This window comes from Pongo abelii, chromosome 10 (assembly GCF_028885655.2).
Source record: "Pongo abelii isolate AG06213 chromosome 10, NHGRI_mPonAbe1-v2.0_pri, whole genome shotgun sequence".
Taxonomy (NCBI): Eukaryota; Metazoa; Chordata; class Mammalia; order Primates; family Hominidae; genus Pongo; species Pongo abelii.
Genome location: NC_071995.2, coordinates 33,630,533 through 33,652,116, shown reverse-complemented (window position 1 = coordinate 33,652,116; position 21,584 = coordinate 33,630,533). Strand labels below are relative to the sequence as shown.

The following is a 21,584-nucleotide window of genomic DNA, read 5'->3' as shown; positions in this document are numbered from 1 at the left end:
ATTTTAAAAGATAGTTAAAAAGATCTGTATGTAAGTTTGAGTGTACTTGCAGAAATAAGCTTTTTTAAAAATAAGATTTTAAAAATAAAAGATACATCCATTGTAGTGATAAAATTACACAATAATGGAACATTTCCAAACAATCATTTCAAAAATGCTCTGTCTATAGTGTTACTTTTCTGCTGCTCCTGATTGCAGTTACTTTCTAACTCATTCAAATGTCACCTGTAACTCACAGGGACAGACTGTGTTTTCCAAATGTATCTGTTAAGTAAGAACCTGCTAAATATTTACTGACAGAAACTTGTCTTCACATGAAAGGTTAGCAAATGGGCACATGGCGGGGGCGGGGTGGGGGTGGGGGCAGGCTTTTTTTTTTTTTTTTTTTTCTGTGACAGAGTTTTGCTCGTTGCCCAGGCTGGAATGCAATGGCATGATCTTGGGCTCACTGCAACCTCTGCCTCCCTGGTTCAAGTGATTCTCCTGCCTCAGCCTCCCGAGTAGCTGGGATTACAGGCATGCGCCACCACACCCGGCTAATTTTTGTATTTTTAGTAGAGACAGAGTGTCTCCATGTTGGTCAGGCTGGTCTCGACCTCCCAACATCAGGCGATCTGCCCGCCTCGGCCTCCCAAAGTGCTGGGATTACAGGCATGAGCCACTGTGCCTGGCCCATTTTTTTTTTTTTTTTTTTTTTTGGGTAAAGAAAAAGATGCAATATCTTTAGTCTCACAACTTGTTTAAATATCGTGCCATTAAATAACTTATGATGTTTGTGGTCACTTATTACCAAGTATTGCCAGAATTCCACTATCTAAAATAACATCATTTCAGTCCACTCAACCAGCCATGCTTAAAATGCCATGGACACAAAAACAGACAAGTGAGCTTGCATTGTTCAGTCTATTCTCTCCTCAGAATTCCATACATATACCATATAGATAGATGTATCTGACACATAGATGGAAAAAAATGCCAGAAAAAGGACAAAAATATTAGGAATGCCAGGGCTGGTTTTTTGTTGTTGTTTTTTGAGACGGAGTTTCACTCTTGTTGCCCAGACTGGAGTGCAATGGCGCTATCTTGGCTCACCACAACCTCCAACTACCGGGTTCAAGTGATTCTCCTGCCTCAGCCTTCCAAGTAGCTGTGATTACCGGCATGTGCCACCACGATCGGCTAATTTTGTATTTTTAGTAGAGACGGGGTTTCTCCATGTTGGTCAGGCTGGTCTTGAACTCCAAGGTCTAGTACCTGCTTCCTGCTCTCCAAGGGTTCATCTTTTGCACCCTGTAGGGCACATCACCCTTCATACAACATTGCTCCATAGAAGGCATCTCCTAGAATGTAAGCAGTAATCATGTTCCTAGACAGATAGTCTTTCACAAGAATCTTGTACATGTTGTCTACACATGTCAATCCTGAAGTTAGTCCTAAAACTTAGTAAGTCATAAAGCTGACATAGATAGATATGCTATAGCGCCAATGTTAAAACTATGATGATGGCAGAAAGTAGGCGGAATAAACAGTAAATGTTACATGCAAAAAAATACTAACGATATTGGGGGTTGGGTGGGAGGGAATCTCCAAAATGATTCCAAAACTTTTTTTTTTGAGACAGGGTCTCACTCTGTCACCCAGGATGGAGTGCAGCAGCATGGTCTCGGCTCACTGCAGCCTCAACCTTTCAGGCTCAAGCAATCCTCCCACCTTAGCCTCCCAAATAGCTGGGACTACAGGCACATGCCACCATGCCAAGCTAATTTTTTTTGTACAGACAGGGTTTCACCTTGTTGCCCAGACTGGTCTCAAACTCCTGGGCTCAAGCAATCCTCCTGCCTTGGCCTCTCAAAGTTCTAGGATTACAGGAGTGAGCAGCCGTGCCTGGCCCTAAGACTAATCATATCTTCTACACATCAGTCTAGATACGAAGACTACCTAATCCTGTAGTTTGATTCTGGGACATCAACTATGATACTGAAAATTTCATTAAACTAAGGATGACATTAAATTCTAATGTAAAAGTAATGATAATTTAATACGGATATATGTGTAAAAAATTAATCTCCCTATAATAAAGACACAATTTTTTTTTAGACTTTGACCAGAAAAAAATGGCTTTAAATTACAAAATCCAGTGCTGAAGACATCGTTACCTCAAGCACTCACAGTAGCAGGTAAATTGAAATGGCAATTGAGAAGGCAACATGGTAATACCTGTTGCATACCAGAAAACTGCGTATCATCCACCTGTGACGCTTGGGCAAGCTATCCTAACCAAAGAGCTATATGCATAAAGATGAATGTAACACCATTTAAAACAGAGAACAATTAGAATTAACCTAACAGTTTAACAAAACTATTTTTATAATTATACTCTGGCACCCAAAACAAGCTCAGCTCAAAGCACAAAGAAGGCATACAAATACTTGCTGATTTGAATGTGTTAATAAAGAAGCTTCGCTAAGCATCTAGGAACTTTTTGGGTACCCACTAACTACGCTAGACCTGAAATTGCCCGATTTAAATTATCGTCATTTCCAGATCTACTACAGTATTATGGAGTGATATTCCCAATATTATGTCTTAGATACATATTCATTAGATAAAATTACCATCTTAAATCAAAGTACCAAGTTTCCCATTCTTTTCCTCATTTAAATAATAAATTAAACTTTTGGTACCTTCATAGATCAGTGGCATTTTACTAGAAAATAATTTTTATTCTTATCATTTACAAACAACTCACCTAATAACTACCCTGGGATTTTACCACGTAAGCCACCATGCCTGAGATATTTATTCTGTTAAAATAAAACTTTATTCTATGTTAAATGTGAGAGTTTATGCCAAAAGTGCTAACAGACTGCTTCATCATTTGCACATTTGACAGTTTACATATGCATCAATGTAAGCATATACATTTACAACAGATAACTTGTCAGTGACACCATTACCATTATTTCTATTAATCAAGATGCTGTCTAAAAGTCCATGGACACTCAAAGTAAATAGGAAATACTGATGATATGAACCACAACTTAAAAAGGGAAGTTAGGCCAGGCATGGTGGCTCATGCCTGTAATCCCAGCACTCTGGGAGGCTGAGACAAGAGAATCGCTTGGGCCTGGGAGTTTGAGACCAGCCTGGGCAACAGAGTGGAACTCCCTCTCTATAAAATTTAAAAATTAGCCAGGCATGGTGGCGCGCACCTGGAGTAATCCTCCTGCCTCAGCTGCTCAGGAGGCTGAGCAGGTGAAGGCTGCAGTAAACGGTGATTGTGCCACTCCACTCCAGCCTGGACAACAGTGAGATCCTGTCTAAAAGGCAAAAGGGAAATTAGTTCCAGTTTGCTGCCTAATTCTAATCACCCGAAATCCCCTACCCCCCAATTGTTGTTGTTATTTTTCTCCTGGTTTCTGAGAATGGTTTTGCTTTTGGCAATTTTAGTTATTACATCATGCACTAATTTGGGATTAACAGTTTGTTATTTATTAAAATCAAGTTACCGGTTGAAGACTGGGTTCAACTTCTTCAATACGATTGTCATGTTTGTTGAAAGCTTATTTGCCTGCCCTTTTAAAAGGGGTATTGCATTCAAAACCAGTTTTCAATTTATCCTATCTTCCTCTGTGGGATTTTGGCCCATATCCATCCCTGATCATTTTTATATTCAAAAGACACAAGTACCTACATATACCTGCAAAAATACAGTTTCCATCTGCCCATGTCTCTTTTATCACTTATGTAAAGGAGGTATAGGCAGTTCATAATTAATTCAAGAGGAAACAAGGAAATGAAGTTGTTTGAAGTGGCACAGCATGGGCAATGCTCAATGTCAGTGCAGATATCTGAAAAGAACAGGAGGGGCAGGCAGGAAAGCAGATTTTCAGTATTTTAAAATAAGATTTTGGTTTCATTTAAAAAGATTATTTATTGTTGATTGTAACTCAGCCCTACTGTCTATGATACCTTTCAAATTCCTTAGTGATTCTCAAACACTTTAAGAAGTCTGCTTAAGACTCATTCTTTTCCTCATTGCTTCCATTAGGTGCTTTATCTAGCACATTCTATGTGCTGGGCTTTGTGCAATCATCTGGGAGCACAACAATGACCAGGACAAAAACCCATGACCTTCAACAGCACCCAATCTAATCAGAGAAATCTGGACAAGAATGGAGCAAGAACCATAAGATTTGAGCAGGAGCTGTGGAATTCTCCTTATTGGAGTGGGGCCCTTTCCAGAAGCAGGGACAGTGGAGCTGGAGCAAGGTGGTATAGTCCTTGTTCTAATCCCATGGTGTGGTGCCACTCCTTATCTTCCCATTTGTTGAAATGGGATTGGTAATTTTAATAAGTTCCTTTAAAGTTTTCCTTTAGCCTTAGTTCTGTTCAATCTAAATGTTAGTATGGGTGCTGAGCCAAAAGCTGGGGATATAAGGTGAGTAAAATAGTTCCTGGGGCTGGGAGTGGTGACTCAAGCCTTTAATCTCAACACTTTGGGAGGCTGAGGCGGGCAGCTAGCTTGAGTCCAGGATATCAACACCAGCCTGGGCAACATGGTGAAAACCCCGTATCTACAAAAAATCAGCTAGGCATTTAGCAATATGAAATTTATTTTTGGGTAAGGTATGCATCCCTTTTAAACAAATGGATAATACATTTTCCCAACAATGTTTAGTAAACAATCTGCAATTCGGGCCATTGACTTGAGATGTCAACTTTATCTTACATTGAATTTTTATAAATACGTACAATATATCCTTTAATAAAATACATCCTTTCTGTTAAAAAAAAAAATTAGCTAGGCATGATGGTGTACACTTGTAGTCCCAGCTACACAGGAGGCTGAGGCAGGAGGATTGCTTAAGCCCAGAAGTTCAAGGCTGCAGTGAGCCACAATCACGCCACCGCACTCCAGCATGGGAGACAGAGTGAGACCCTGTCTCAAAACAAAAACAAAAAGCTTCCTGGCCTCAGGAACACAGTCTATTTGGGGAGAGAGACAAGACAAGAGCCAATTGAAAATACGTTAATGATAGATAAAAATCACAAGGGCTTCAAGAGCTCAGAGAAGACTAACATGGCTGAGGGAAAAGGTTTATTGGAAAAGTGGTACTATAGTTGAGAAGCCCAATTAACACTGAAATACTTCCTTCTTACATTTCAAAAAAAGAAAACCAACATCTTATGGCCATTTCTTGCCTCAACATTCACACTGCTTCTGTATTGTATAACTGAAATGTCTATCACTAAACAAACTAATTGACTGACTGGATAACATGAATATATATCCATTAGTTTTTCCAAGTTATATTGTGAGCTCAGAAGATCCCTGTTTTATTCTCTGCTTTCACCGTACAGCAAGGGTACAGTCACCTGCTGATAGGCAACAATTAATTTTAAATGGTAGAGAGGTACAGAATTTGAAGTGTGATGTATAAAGAGAAACTGGAAGTCTGTTTTGAAATATTTGATTTTCTTTTTATTGTTACACTTTACTTTTTCCATAAAAGGGAAGCTAATACTGTTTATCAGACTATGAATATATTGGATTTCTATGGTACTTATTTGCAAAATTGAAAAGAATACAAATTTCATACATACATTTACATACAAACTGGTGATGAGGAATTTACTGCAGTTCCTGAGGCAAACATAGGATCCAAGTCTGCTTCCCTCACAGTATTCCTTATATTAGCCAATGATGCATCATCTAGCCAGCTACCCAAGCTGGAAACTTCAGAGCTGTTCCTGACACTTTCCACTCCTTTACCCCATCTACACATCCAATTAATCACTAAGTCCCGGCACTTTTACTCCTACAATTTCTCAATTCCTTCTCTCTTCTACATCCTTGTGCCAGTCTTAACTCAGAGGACTCATCATCTTTCTCCTGTACCATCTGCTCCTCATCAAAATGCTAAGGCTCCTGCACCTTGCAACCTTAGCCCCTCCTCCGCAGTTCCATCAGAGTCATCTTCCCAAAATGTATAAAGACCCATGTTGCCTGGCAGCCTAAAAATTTCAGAGAGCTCCCTCCACGGCTCACTGGATCATGTCCCACACCTGACTTACAGTTTAGACTAACATAATCTGGTGCCATTTATCTTACAGATTCCAACCATTCCACTCCTACACCTAATCCCAACACTCTAGTTAAACCAATTTCTTATATTCTAAACAAGTATGATTATTTTACAGTTTTCAAGCTTTTATGTGTGCTGTTCCCTTGATATGAAATGCCCTTCACCATGTAGATCTTACCTCCTCCTGAAATCTCCAAGGTGACGTATTTCTGATTGCCTGGCCTGGCCATGAGTCCTCCCTTCTCTCTGAGCAATCACAGCACTTTGCATGCACCTTTGTACAGTATTATGACCTTGCATCATACATTGTAGTTTCTCAAGTGAGCTTGCTGAAAGCAAGACTGTATCTTTATTGGCCCAGCAAAGCTTTGGACATAAACCCTTAAATGTTTAAAGGAATGTCCAGGTTGCCTGGATGAGTATATAAATCTACCTAACTTTGATGTGAGGAGACTCCATTTAATCTACTCTCCATTAGAAATTTTATGCAGATACCATGCCCTTCCCTCTTTCTGCCAAGGTTTACAAACAATAAAAAGCCTTTCTGAAAGGTATTATGCCTCTGAGTAATTAAGAGAAATAGCTCTGATTGGTTGAGAATACAGGCTCTTCACTTCCATGTGGCCAAAATAACTCAATTTTTCCTACTGTTAAAACATATATGCTCCCTAGGAGAGAAAGAGGTGGGCCCTGGATCATCCTGTCTCCAATCAACTCTGCATTTCAGGCAGGCAAGCTATTGGATTTACTGGCTGCTCACCTACCTGGGGCCTTCCAAGAGATGAAACCACTACCCTGACAATTTTCTGTGACAAGGTGGCAGTGACAAAACCTGATAGGGGCTTGGTGTGTGAGTCCCAAGTGATATAGCACCAGAAACTGAAGGCTGAGACTAAATGAGCTCAGAGTCATGAACAAGCACTCTACTTCTTTTTTTTTTTTTTGAGACAGAGTCTTGCTCTGTCCCCCAGGCTGGGGTGCAATGACAGGATATCAGCTTGCCGCAACCTCCGTCTCTCAGGTTCAAGCGATTCTCCTGCCTCAGTCTCCCAAGTAGCTGGGATTACAGGCTCGTGCCACCATGCCCAGCTAATTTTTTAATTTTTAGTAGAGAGGGAGTTTCACTATGTTGGCCAGGCTGGTCTCAAACTCCTAACCTCAGATGATCCGCCAGCCTCGGCCTCCCAAAGTGCTGGGATTACAGGCGAGAGCCACTGCACTCGGCCACAAGCACTCTACTTCTTCGAGCCCTCAAGTTGGCCACAACTTTCAGTTTAGGATCACTCATCAGAATTTGTTTAGACGTTGAGAAGTATCACAAAAAAGACTTCGATGTACACAATCATAAAAAAGAATAATTCAAAGAAAAGCAATATTAATCATTTTATAGTAATAATTTTACATCTATTCTATTTTTTTAAATAGGGGGAAGAATCAGCTTCACACAAAATGCTAAACTGAGTTTCAATTCTAAAATCAGCTTACTCTTCATGGAAATTTATCTTTTTCTGAGATTAGATGAGATTGAGCGCATTCAGGGTGGTATGGCTGTAGACTGTCTTTTTCTAATGAACAGAAAAAATATACCTTTAATATTGCTTTACTTAAAAAAAAAGATGACCACACAACACACAGTGGGACTAAAAGTCCTCGTTTCTTTATAGTTCTGTGTAGTTTCAAAGAATTTTAATGTGTGAGTTAAATAAGTAGGTTGATTTTTATAGCACAGCTGTTAATGTACTATTACTGCCATCATTTAACATAACCACCAAAACATAAAAATCACAGCGATCAGGCCGGGCGCGGTGGCTCACAACTGTAATCCCAGCACTTTGGGAGGCCGAGGCAGGTGGATCACGAGGTCAGGAGATCGAGACCATCCTGGCTAACATGGTGAAACCCTGTCTCTACTAAAAAAAATATAAAAAATTAGCTGGGCGTGGTGGTGGGCACCTGTAGTCCCAAGCTACTCTGGAGGCTGAAGCAGGAGAATTGCTTGAACCTGGGAGGCAGAGCTTGTAGTGAGCCGAGATCACACCACTGCACTCCAGCCTGGGCAACAGAGCGAGACTCTGTCTCAAAATATATATATATATCACACTGATCGCCCTAAAGTGTTTCTTCCCAGAATATAATTATAAGCCCACAAGCAAGCAGATTTACCATGGTTGCTTCCCTTGCTCTCTTGTTCAATCTAAGTTTTGTACCACTTCATGCTCATCTCACTAGAGACTGAACAAGGAAAATAAATGCCTCTGCCATTTGGCAAGCAATTTGGTTACTATCCTTCATCCATAACTGGCTGAATCCTAACTCTGCCTTAGCACCAATCATTACCTAAGCCTTAAAATAACTTCCCTCTTATAATCTAGTCCCTGCCTATCACCCTCTTCAAGATCTGGCTCAATCCTCCTGCTTAATCTCACAGACTCTGATGACTTCTATATAATTTCACATCTCTTTCATAAAAGGTACTCAGCTTGTATTATTACAGTATCTTCCCCTAACACTAAAGCACTTTAAAAAGAATCTTTCCAAAGCAAATTCTATATTCCCAACAGAACATCGGGGTTGAATACTTTTGAAGTCACTTAGTTCCACGTACCTGATAGATGAATCTTGTCTACAATATCTCTTACAAGTATCTGTCTAATTTATATTTAAATACCACCAGTGATAGGAAAATAGTTATTGAACAGGACATTCCATGTGTAAAACAGTCTAATTACTAGGAAATTCATCCTTAAGTTCTTACTATATAATCTATAACACAAATAACATACTAGCCTGCATTGGTTACTATTACTTACAACAGGTTTATCGTCCCTACCGGATTATAATGTCTTTTTTGAGCATTTCATATTAGTTCACTTTTTTATTATAGTAAAATTCCTATAAGGTCATTGTTCATTATTTAAAATCTTCAAAAAACTTGTAAAGAACAAAACAAAAGTGATCCTAAAATCTAGAAATAACTAGTGTTATTACTAGACTTTCTAGTAATTCCCTCTAGTATTTTTATTGTTATATAAAAAGCATAATACAGCATATACAACATTATATACATTTAACATTTCGTCGTGAGCATTTTCCCACATTTTGTGAAGATGTTTTAATAGTTGTATAACTTACAATCCCATGAATGTATAGTAATTTATTTAGCTATTTTCCTATTGTTGAACATGTTACTAGCTTCCCACTTCTTCCCATTCCCACTAAAACACCTGATGTGATGTAATAAATCATTCACTGAATCACTCAGCAACTTACTAGTGGTAGATTTCTAAAACTGGAATTATGGGAGTGAAAAACATTTTTAAAGCTATTGATAATGTAGTAGTTGTACTCTATTTGCTTATTACAGGTCAAGTGACTCCTATGTTCCATGGCCACAGCTGACTAGCAAAGGTAATCAATGACCAAAGCTTAGCGCATTGGAGTCTCTCCAGGGCATCTGTAGTTAGAATTGTGTGTTTCTACTGGGCACTGGAAAGGGTATAATCTGAGATTAGAGATGGCCACGTTTTCTGCCATTCACAGAGGGATCCTAAGAGGCCAGCGCAAACAGCGTGAGGCACACAGGCAGAGTAGTGGGGCTGAGAGGTCACACACGTAGAGGGATGGAGATGTAGCTGTCCAGGGTCCAGCTTCTTGAGAGGCCTGGATGAATTTATTGCCCCTGGGTTCCATGAGACACCTTTGTGTTGTTTCTATACATCCTCTTTTCTCTTAAATTACAGGGGGATTCTATTTCTTGCAACCATGTGTTCTCTGATTAAGATAAAACGTATTTACCAAATTCTTTTCCAAAAAACTCCATCAGTTTACAGTGTCATCTGAAGTATACAAGGGTGCCAATCCAAAATATAAGCATTTGGAAAATTTCTGCTGATATAAGCATGAATATTTTGTGTATTTCTTTGATTGCTAGTTGTACAGAATTTTTTTCAAGTATTAGTCAATGGTGTCTTTTTCCTTTTCGAACCATTTATGTTCTTTGACAATGACTAACCACCTGAGGACTTCTTAAAGACATTTCTCATTAATTCTCTTTTCATCTCTTTAGAGTCTTATTTCTGTACCCTCGCTGCTACTGTGGTAGTTACATTTCCTATATTATTATTTTGCCTAGATTAATGGAATGGCTAACTCAAAAAAAAAAAATAGAGGATAAAAGTTAAGAATATAGAATTGAAGCCAGAACAGATAGAGGTATTTTTCCTAGTTCATCATTTAATGTTGGTGAACTTGGAAATCCTATGTACTATACCTCCCAACATTTGAATTTTTTCAATGCGGATAAATCTCTTATCTCAAATATTAGTTAAAGATTAGATGGATGATGAATATACTTTGCAGCCTCTGACATATAGAAAACACCAAAAGTTGGTATGTATTGCAATTAGAGTAGTTGCATCTTAACTTGCTTCAAAGTGAACTATATACACTTTGCAGATACAGAAAACAGCTGTGTGTGATAGTGTATGCGCACGCACCCAAACACAGGTGCAATAGTTTAAGTTGTTCAGGCAATCTGACCCAATGCTCATGTGCTCTGTAGTGGGAATAAGACAGGCAGAAATCATGAACCTTCTGCTCCTGCAATTCTTCTTGGTTCACATGAGTCACTTGGTGACTCTCCAAGTGTGAGATCTCAGCACACTGAACTGAATTCTAGGACTCTATTTCATATAGCATGACCTCTAAATGCAAGCAAAGTAATTATTATATCTCATGCTCAACTCAAGAAGCAGCAATCTCTTCTAACGCTAAAAAAACACACGTAACAGTGTTGGACTTAACAAGAAGAGAGTTGATCTACAAAGCTATGCCTTCCTAAGGGACTTTTCAAGAGCTTTTTTGACTTCATCCAGGTTTTGCTTTCTGTGCTGACTTTAGAATCTAAATATCAAGAATAAGATATGACAACTATATTGTGGTGGTGATAATAGAAGAAAAAGTCTACCTGCTGTGGATGAAAAAGATGAAGAAGAGAATTCCGCTGCCTTGGAGATTGTTCCCTCCCATGTTTCCATCATTTAAATTGCCAGTTATCTTTTCAGACTATAAAACTGAAGATCTATTCCCAAATGTTTTAAAACTATTCAAACATTCCTCATTCTTTACAGGATACAGTAAAAACTTCTGTGCAAGGCAATATCTCCACTTGCATATCCTGCCCTGCCTTAGCCCAAAGACCGCACTTCCTGGCCCATCATATCTCCTTGCTTTAGCATCCTCAGATCAGAATTCCCAGCTGCACCTCGCGTGCACAGTCGAGGAACCCCTCCCCTCTGTACCCTTCATCTCTCCTCTGCTATGTCAATCACACTGAATGCAAATGATACTCTTAGCTGAGCATGGTGTGAGTGCAGAGCATGTCCTGGTACTGCTCTTCACCCAGAATCTAACAAGGGCAGAGTGAACACCAAGAAAGGATTTGTTGAATACATGAATCTGAGGGCTAATAGTCCTACCAAGCTTTCACTACTAAGAGTAGAAAATATTTCAACATTCAGGGATTATTACTGATGCCCCTAAGAGAACACCACATTAATCCCCATCATTGTCAGCACAACTTGAATTTTTGAACATAACCTCCTTAATACCCAGGATAACCCCACAAGTTCTAACAAATGGGGAAGATGAGGTTTAAGGAAGTTAAGTGACTGGCCTAGAGACATCCAGGTAGCTAGTATGAGAGACTAGGCTAGCCCCAGGTCTGCTCAACTTTAAAACTGCTGCTCTTAACCACTGGTAAATGCCTTCCCATGCTCTCCCAATAAACTGTGACTTTGAAAAAGAACACACATTCGGGATTAAGTCCTGAAAGAGAAGTAAAGATAACATGCAGTGTGGCTTTGTAGCACTCACTTAACATGATTTTTATATGATCCTGATGATTGGCTTTCCTCTATTTCTACCTCCATAAATTGAGGATAACAGCAACACACTTTCACTGCACCAGATTACACGTGGCTGGCTCCTTATCATTTGTGTCTCAGCTTATATGGGACTGCCCTAGATAAACATCTGCTGGTTACCCAATCTAAAGTTTGCCACCCTCAACTCCCTCTTTAACATAGCCCATTTTGTCATCACATACTTGCCACTATTTGAAATTATGTTGTTTACTTATCTCTTTACTTTTGTATTATGTCTCTTCCCACTACTAGGTAAATTTCACTAACATCTTGCCCATTGTGCTCAATGCCATATCCTCCACATCGCAATAGGAATGGCATAGAGTAAATGTGCAAGAAATACTTGATGAATGAATGCAACATTAACACTGAAGACAGTGAATGTCTCCTTAGGGGGCAGGGTGGTCCTGGGCAAGGAGGTGCCTGTGGGTTGGTGCAGGGAGCAGAAGAAAGGGCGATTAAGTATGCAAGTGCGGGTCGTATACCTGTGGAAAGGCCCACAGGAAAGTTGTACTAACCCACAACAGGAATGCTAGATGCTGCCCAGGTGACAGATAGGTCCTAGAGTGGACCATAGTCGTTCCTCAGGATCCTCCTTCCCCCACCTGCTCTGGGCTCCACAGTGACTAGGCAGCACTCTGATCATTTCACTTCACATATAGATAGGGCTAGAAGGGAGAATGCCTGCAAGCTGAGAAACATATGTATCCAATTGGCTTGGCAGTTATGTTTTTTAAAAGCTTGGTATTTATAATGACAAACTGTTTCTTATGACTTTGATTATGGAGAAAATCATCTTTCAAAGGTGTATTCCACCTAGGCATACTGAAAATTTCATCTGTGGGATTTTAGGGTAACACCCCAATGTTGTGCTCCTCTTAAGGACAACAGTGTAGGATGTTAAGCTGATCTTGCCCTACGTGTTTGCATTCAACATGCAATGCCCAACATTAGCTGTTTCTGTAACTCACAGGTTTCCCGACCTTGGAAAAGCTGCTTAATCTTTATGGGCCTCAGGTTCTTCTCTAAAATGAGGGCATTAAAAAGCAGACAATCCTGTTAAGATTGGGACCTTAAATTATGTGAAAATAAACATCTAGGGATGTATAACAGGGATCTAAAAATATCCAAGAGATTCAGTCTGTTTGCCTTATGCGAACATACTACGTCTCACAATTTCATTAATCTGAGTTCAGGACGAGTAAATTGGTAAAAATAAAAAAAAAGAACACAGGTTTTAGGCAGACAAGGAAGGAAGGAACTATTACTTACACAGGAAGTCAGTAAATTCAACAGGTTTGTTACAAAAGAACAATTAGCCGTACAGAGCGGTGGTTATTGGTAAAACACGGAACTTTTCTAAGAATAAGATATGCTAGGCGCCCTAATGTAACTCCATCAAGCTATTTCTGGGGTTAAAGTGCCAGCAACTGAGCAAGAAAAGGTTAAGTCCATACAGAAATGGTTCCAACAATCTACATCAACCTGCATAGACCCACTCATTGCCAATTTATGGAAAGTTTGCCTTTTTATTTTACAGAAACTCAAGAGCAGTTATAAAAACAGAAGACAACAACAACTCAGAAGAAACAGCTGCCGATACTCAAATCAATTGGCACACATATAGAGAAAAATCCTGCCAAATGAAACCAGCTTTGAGCTATAGCTTTTGTGTAAGTTCACATCGTTCACACGCATGCTTTCCAGGCTCCCCATCCTGTAAATGTATATCTAGCACAGCAATGCAAAATTGTGCTGATGCATACAATTAACTCATTCCAAGCATTTCTTGCACCCATGGTAATACGGCATTGTGGGAGAAGGCAAGAGGGCAATTTTCAGTACATCTATTTCTTAAAATTATGAAAAATGCGAACAGATTCAACCCCAAGGACATGTGAACATAGCAGCATTAGCAATGACAGCATCTGCAGGTGCTCCTCCACTTCAGATCCCTAGTATTCCATCATCTCAGACAGCTCAAGGGCCAAATGGACCACAAAGGCCAAAAATACTTAACTTCAAAAAATGGATTATAAATCTGTACCTCAAAAGCAAAGAAACTGAAGGACTCAATTTAGGCTAGGCAGAATGAATGTGTCCACAAAACATAGTATGAAAAACTAAGAAATTTAATTGTCATCAATTAGGTCTAGAGTCTACATGTTTGAATTTGTTATGTCAGGCAACATTCCAGCATAATGTGTCAAAGGAAGGAGCAGAAAGACTTGACTGCGTGTGCTGAACTAATGCTGGTTGATTTGCTGCCTACCCAATGTTCACAGATTTGAATCACTCTAAGCACTTTGTTCAAAGTTTCATATTGTCATCTACATAATCCTTTTACATGAAATAACTAAATAAGGTTAGTTTTACATATTTACAAGCATAAATATAAGCTTGTCAGTAAGGTCTTAAGTTGTATTGAAGAATTGAAAAGCATCAAGCCCTCAGACAGTTGGAAAAGTTGGAAGAAAGCACAGACACCTGGGAAATCTAGCACCTCTCTTCACCCCCACAAGTAAGGATGGTGAGAATCAGAAAGCAGTGCTTCATAATGGACCCGCGAATTCAGTACATTCTAAATCCTAAATTCCTTACTATAAGAAGCTGTGTGCATGGTGGCAAGACTCACTGCTGACAGTGTTGTGCATGGAAGTGGACATCTCACCAGGTCCTTCATGTGCAGGACAGTCTTACGACCGTGCACTCCTGTCCCGTAGGTACCCTGGTTGGGATCACAGATGCTCCAGGGACTGTCCCTGCTGCCCACTCTTCACCTATTTCTGTGAAGGGTTACCCTCAAGAACCACTAAGTTTCTTGTTAGTGGTGGATTGGACAAAGCTTTTTAAAAACATTTTGAAAAACCTGTAGTTTTATTACTTATTACTCTGGAAATTTGGTCAATGCAACATGCTTACACTTGAAAATATATACATGCCTGCCAATACTCAAAATGCTGGGATATTTTCTAACATTAACATCCAATTAAAAACACAATCTTAAAACTTTACCTCAATAACAAAAAGAAAAGAGTAAGTAAATTCACCAACACTAGGAACTTGAGAAGTATACAGATTTATCTAGCCCACCTCAATTGCTCTAGGTAACTACATCCCAAGTACACAGATGCCACACACTTCAGACCCATCCACTCACAGCCTTTTTCTGGATTCTAAGATAATGGTAGTTAAAGCAACATGAACACATAATCATACATGAGGCTTTCAAATTACCTAATTTCCTCCCAAACCTTATATTGCTTATGAAAGACTGACATTTATGGGTGAAAAAAATTATCCCAATACTATTACATTGGCTTGAAAATTTTTAGATTATGCTAAGGAAATTTTCAGGCAGACATATATCTACTATTATTAAAAGATGCTTCTTAGAGCGAGTATATAGCTAAACTAATTTTGTACCTTAAGAAAAAAACTTTTAAAAAGTAATAATAATGATGTATAAACACCAGTAAGCACAAAAGAGGGTAAGATTTTAAAGTCAACTACAATTAACACCAAGAACTCACAACTGTCTGGCCTAAAAACCTGTTCTTGAAGTAAGAACATGAGTCCTTGACTAATATGAGGTTATCTAATTTTATATTATCATTTTAAAAAGAAAATGAAATAATTAGGGCCTATTGGCAATACCTTTTCTAACTCTCTGGGCAGCCACTGACACGAATGTACAAGATGACAGCAGCACAGCACAATTAGAAAGACTGGACCTGCATAAGCCAAGCCTTTCCTTGCAACCTTTCCTCTATCAAGTAAAAATGGCAGACCCAGTTAGACTCACAGACCACTGGCCCTATGGTTTCAATGATAAAAGAAAAAAAAAAAACAACAAAAAACTTACACAAAAGAAGTATCCAGAGTATAGACAGCACTCTTTTTGTTTTTTCACATTTATATTTTAGGGCACAGTTTTGGGGAAGGGGATACAATGCTGCCTTACAAAGGACATAGAAGTCCCTTGTTTGAGCTACCAACCTCTTAGACCACACAGAAAAATGTCAGTCATCCATTTGTTAGGACCCAAATCTCCTTCTACTGCTCACAATATGCAATACACATTTTAAGGGGCTGTTGAAATAGAAAAACAAAGGAAGCCCTTGAAATAGAAGCTGATCTTCCTCATCTTGCCCTTCCTTTACCACGGTGCCTGCATGCATGCCTTAAAGCACTGCCACATTGTTTCCACATGCTCAGGCCCTTGAAACTTGTGCCAAAGCATTGCAAAATAAAACTGCATAAACATCACATTTCAAAACATCAGCTAGTAATGGTGGGTCAGTCATGTGGGCCAGAATAATCATTAATTAAATCATAACCTACAAACGTCCCTGACCCGAGTTATTTTTTCAAATAATAAGAACAGGCACTGAACACATTGGGGCCATGGGCGTATTTCAGAAAGAATACCAGTGTAATTCATTCTAAAAAACCATTAAAAATGACTGTCCTTTTGCCACTTTCAGGAGTCATAAAACAATTTCACAAGCAGAAAACAGTTTGAAAGATTAATTTTTTTTTCATTTTCCAAAATCAACATGTAACTGCATAGGCATTATTGAACTGCATAAAATCAATACAAGAGAAGTGTATGACACTGGAGGTTTCTTTAAAAAGAGCTTAGAGCTCACTTTCCTTGGACCACATGGAGATAATGCCCCCACACAAACGTACTACAAACTGGATACATATCACTAGGGTTACTTACCTTATAAAAGCTGAATTTATTCCTCTTGGCCAGAAGTCACAAATGGTTGAAGTAAAACTCCCTTCATTTGTTCTTCCAGCGAGCCAAAGCAAGCCTCCCATTAACCCAGCCCATTGCAGATAATCTCACCCAGCACAGGCTCCCCTGCTTTTCCCAGTTCCCAGCCCAGCAAGGATAATCACATTCCGGTGGGGAGTGAACAGATGGTGGATTCCATGGTAACCAGCCCTCCTAAGGCGATTGGTAGAAGTGTGTGACTACTGCTTATTGGGTAACAATCGCTGTCTTTGTGCTCCAGCCTTGCAAATCCTAAAGGAAGGAACATATATAGCCACTCACATGCGCAGGGCTTGCCTAGCAGGTGTTTGGCTATTTAAACAAGCCAGTGCAGCCCAACTAAAAGCTTTCCAGCAAATTTACCCTTGGTGGTACAAACTCCTGACATTTCAGATAGCTAACTCTGCTCATTCAGGGAGAAAGGTCACAAGAGGCTTGACTTGACAAACAGAAAATAAAACCTCAAAGTTAACTTGAAAACTAAAGATAAGCATTCTAGAAATCTAAGCTTCACTGGCAAGTTGTTTTATGATTTGCAATCCACATCAGAACTGAAACTGCTTTTATAAGGATTTTTTAAAACAAATATAATACTCAAATTTGGAAAAAATGTTAGTTTGAAAATGAAGTTTTCAAAAATCAATTGTGTTATAAAATAATAATTTCTGGGCAAACATACATTCATTTTTACTGTGTTAATTGAACTTTGTGGGGAGAGGTGGTGCTGGATTTAAAATTTTCATCTAGAGTCTTACCCAGTTACAGGATTAAAATATCTTAATTTTATACTATCTACTGAGTTTAATCTGTTTCAGCATGTGAAGGTTAAATTACTGATTCTGCAGGAACAGTTGCCCACACCCTAGTCCTCATGAAGGAATCAGAGATTAAGTCCTTGGAAGATAAAATTGGCTGAAAACCAAATATACCACATAAAAACCAACTATTAGAGGTAAACTATAAATCTAGAAAATATAAACTATAGGCACTCAAAATGTCCATTATCGACACCAGCCTGAGCAACACAGTGAGACCCTATCTCCACAGAAAATTTTTTTAAAAATTAGCCAGGTGTGGTGGTGCGTACCTGTAGTCCCAGCTACACAGAAGGCTGAAGTGGGAGGATCGCTTGGGCCCAGGAGGCCAAGGCTGTAGTGAGCCATGACTGCATCACTGTATTTCAGCCTGGGCTGCCTTCCCTGAGCTCTCTAGGCAGAGTCTGACATTTTTGTTCTCTCCTCTACACTTTCTCAATAAGTTGGAAACTGATGGTGTTTACCACAGGGCACAGTTATTTGTACACATCTCTTCTTCAGACTGTGAGCACCTCAAGGCCAGGGACAGTACCACTGTGAACCCTGTGTCAACAGCAAGCCAAGGTCCTTGAACATAGTGTGAATTTAGTAAATCTGATGAATGACTAAAGACTGTTTTAAAATTCTAGTGCAAATTTAGAGGTACCTAAGAATCCAGAATTAGAAGAATGGTGACGCAAATATTAATGTATACACAACTGACACACTATCGTGCAGTTATTAAAATATGGTCATGGCCGGGCACAGTGGGTCACGCCTGTAATCCCAGCACTTTGGGAGGCTGAGGCAGGTGGATCACAAGGTCAGGATCTCAAGACCATCCTGGCTAACACGGTGAAATCCCGTCTCTACTAAAAATACAAAAATTAGCCGGGCATGGTGGCGGGTGCCTGTAGTCCCAGCTACTAGGGAGGCTGAGGCAGGAGAATCTCTTGAACCCGGGAGGCAGAGGTTGCAATGAGCCGAGATTGCGACACTGCACTCCAGCCTGAGTAACAGAGCGAGACTTCGTCATGAAATAAAAAAATAAATAACAACATAACATAACATAACATAAAATAAAATAAAATAAAATAAAATAAAATAAGGTCAGAAAGACTAAGTGGCAAAGGGGAAATGTTTCTATTAACAAGTACTGTTTACTGGTCCCTAGTATGCGCTAGACACTGTAATAAACACTTTACAAATATTTTATATAAACTTCACAGGGCCTATGAAGTAGGTATTATTATCTTCATTTTTTAGGTATAGAACTGAGATTCAGAACTTAAGCTCTTTTCCCTTGGTCTCACCGTTGGAATGAGAACCTCATCTGTCTGAGACCAAAGCTTGGATCTAAGTCACTACGCTACAGCACCTCCCAGAAGTGGGAGGAAAAACAAAATACAAAACTGAATACCCACTACGAATAAACACTATGCATTTGCAATGATATAAAAGATTTTTTTGTTTTTTTTGGAGACAGGGTCTCACTTTGTCACCCATGCTGAAGTACAATGGCATGATCTTGGCTCACTGCAGCCTCAACCTTTCAGGCTCAAGCGATCCTCCTGCCTCAGCCCCTCAAGTAGTTGGGACTACAGGCATGTGCCACCACATCTGGCTAATTTTTTTGTATTTTTAGTACACACGGAGTTTCACCATGCTGGCAGGGCTGGTCTCGAACTCCTGAGCTCAAGCGATCCACCTACCTCGGCCTCCCAAAGTGTTGGGATTACAGGCATGAGCCACCTTGCCCGGGAGAGAAGAGATTCTTAGGAACAAAAGGCCAGGCTTACCTAGGCTTCAGAATTTTCAGAGTACCTGTGAGGAAGAAATATTGGACTTATTTTCCTTCTCCAGTTTCCAAATTATAACTTCATAATCTTCTAAAAATATATTTACTCCTCCTATACATATTTTTTAATGTTCACTCCACCATGTTCTCGGGAAGATCTACAAAAAAGTGAGACAATAAAAAACTAAAAAGAATTGGCTCACAGTTTTTAGAGAATTGATTTCATGGGAAAAAATGACTCAGACAAGAAAAATAAAGGCAGATCTATGAAAGGTGAGTAAGGAATAGTAATGTCCTCTGGAGCTCCAAGTTCACCTCCAAGTGTTCTGATATTGTCTTCATTATAGTATTCCCTCAAACGACACTGCCCAGAATCTAATTATAGGGCCTGAAACCTAAGTGGTAAGGCATGTGACGAACAGCCAACCATCCCCATAAAGGTTCTTAAGATAAAAACGCTTTGGAAGCAGGAGCCTGATAATTTATCTTCCTCAAATACTGGGCAGGCAGCAACTTTGCCTTGAATATCTGCTCTTGCAGCCATTGTGCCAGCTAGGCAGAGATGGAATAATCTTGGGAGCGCTGTTCCATTTCCCTTCGCGGCTGAATATGCCTAATTCCATTTGCCCTTACTCCTCCTTTCTCTTTCCTTTTGTAAGAGGCTTTACCCAGGAAGTCAGAGGTTCCCAAACTTTTCAAATCAGAGCATCTCAGTAATTTCTGCACAGTGCCCTGGGGCAGGAGCAATTCCTTAGAGTTCCATTGATTAAGTGGTTTGGTACAAAAAAACTAATAACTGTTGGGTACGGTGGCTCACGCCTGTAATCCCAGCACTTTGGGAGGCCAAGGCAGGCGGATCACGAGGTCAGGAGTTCGAGATCAGCCTGACCAACATGGTGAAACCCTGTCTCTACTAAAAATACAAAAATTAGCTGGGCATGGTGGTGTGCGCCTGTGGTCCAAGTATTTGGGAGGCTGAAGTGGGATAATCGCTTGAACCCAGGAGGCAGTGGTTGCAGTAAGCCGAGATTGCATCACTGCACGCCAGCCTGGGCGACAGAGACTTCGTCTCAAACAAACAAACAAACAAACAAACAAAAAACCAATAACTACCTTTGACCCAGCAATTTAGCACCATTTGAGAATATAACAAATAATTATTTCAAGAAAAAATAGTATTTTTATTCTATTCTTAAATCACTCCCACTACTTACTAATGGGATGTGGTATACCCTGCCAACCTCTCATACCATAGGATCCTACTAAATATCACAAACCTCATTTCCTCTCCCACTTTGATTTTCACCAGCTTGTTATCACAGTACCCACCAAACCCTCGACTTTGCAAAAATATGCCTCTATCGATAGAAATATACTGCAATCAAATATTTTTTAAAAGGGAACTGTCTAGAGGTAGGAGTTTGCATAGTATTTGATAGATGTTGCCATTTTTCCCTTGAAATTTTTAAATACTCTGCAGACAGCACCCCTGTGAGTTGGCAGTGATACCCAAAGCGCCTAGGCACATATTTTGGGAGTTATGTGTTTAAGCCCTTAGCCTCTACAAAGTCCAACTACAACTCCCTAATTATAAATTCAGAAACCTAGACTCTAGTTCCTGTTTAGCCAGCCCTATGACACAGGCAAGCCATTTACTCTGTCTGTTCCTGTGCTCTTCAGTCACAAAAGGAGAATGCTGGCTTAGAGCATCTCCAAAGCATTCTTCAGCTCTAAAATTATAAGAATAAACGTTAGAGGAGAGTCTCACTGAATCAAGAAGAAGAAAAAAGGCTGAAGTAGCAAAGACAAGAAACATTTATTTTCCAGAAGGAAACAGCATACTAAAATTTAAAATAACATACATCTGCGTACTACCCTTACGTGTGGTATGACTGAAAGGCTCAAGCAGGAGGTATTGTTCAAGTACCAGTTGAAATGGCAATTGTAACTGCACAACAGCACACAATTTAGGATGTACTTTTAGTAAAAATGTCACGAGCTCTGCTACTGGTTTTACTTGTATTTCCATGTTCCCTTTCCATGCTTTCTGAAACTCCTCTTGACAAATGGTTTGTATCATAAATTGACCAGATATTCTTAGTGTTGCCTGTGACTATGAAACAGACTCAAATTACCTATCCTAATTGGGGATCAAACATATCAGTGAACCCAAAAAGCTTAAACAGCAGAGCT

General features: G+C 39.6%; 1 protein-coding gene across 6 annotated transcripts in view; it reads right to left on the bottom strand.

Annotated features, from left to right (window-relative positions):
• FGD4 (FYVE, RhoGEF and PH domain containing 4) overlaps window positions 1-21,584 on the bottom strand; it is a 242,504-nt gene that overhangs the window by 122,708 nt on the left and 98,212 nt on the right. Inside the window, 1 exon segment of one of the 6 annotated variants that reach the window (NM_001132971.2) lies at window positions 16,743-17,032. The exons of the other annotated variants lie outside the window; for them this stretch is intronic. The gene's annotated coding sequence lies outside the window, so the exon portion shown is untranslated. 6 annotated transcript variants of the gene reach the window in all.